Raw genomic sequence first — 678 nt, forward strand, 5'->3', positions numbered from 1 at the left:
GTTCACTTGGATTTTGGTCTATTCATTTGGTAACTTTGGTTAGAGGTTGATCTTTTTCCTAGGGACAAACAGATGAAAAGTTTTATCTTGTCAATTTAGAAAGTATGTTGAGTAATCCTATAATGGATCTCCGCAACTACGCAACAGAAATCTCTCCAAGATTCATATCAATATTTCAAATAATTTATGACAAGAAAATTGTTTTGGAGAAAGTCATCTCAATCTTTCAAATATTGCCCTTTCTGAGAGCTCATGAAGAGAATTCTGATTCCTAAGAAACGTAGTTGGAAATGTCTCTATTGATAATATTGTGTTAGTAGTGGGTTTAGTCCCACGTTGGTGATGAGGACAAACCTCACTCTTCTACTTGTATATATATATGTACACAATCAATATTCAATTCAAAGGAAATTTACCTGACTCTCTCTCTTACTTTACATGGTATCATAGCTTAGTTTAGGGTTTCCCAAATAATAAAATTTTTCCAAATAAATAAAATTTTCCTTTCTCAGTCGCCGATCTCAGTCGCCGTAGGAGATCTCGGCCGCTGCCACTATCGCAGATCTCGGTGACGATCTGCTCAATCACACTATCTCCGTCACCAGAGATCTGATTGGCCGCGATCTCTGCCCCTAAATTATCACCGCGATTTTTTGACATGGTATCTGCTAATTGAGA

At 37.0% G+C, this 678-nt stretch overlaps 1 protein-coding gene across 1 annotated transcript in view; it reads left to right on the top strand.

The window, feature by feature from the left end:
• The window catches only part of LOC109823657 (quinolinate synthase, chloroplastic-like), a gene marked incomplete at its 5' end in the record, with an annotated part of 24590 nt that overhangs the window by 2200 nt on the left and 21712 nt on the right, over positions 1–678 (top strand).

Source organism: Asparagus officinalis, chromosome 9 (assembly GCF_001876935.1).
Source record: "Asparagus officinalis chromosome 9, Aspof.V1, whole genome shotgun sequence".
NCBI classification, from domain to species: Eukaryota; Viridiplantae; Streptophyta; class Magnoliopsida; order Asparagales; family Asparagaceae; genus Asparagus; species Asparagus officinalis.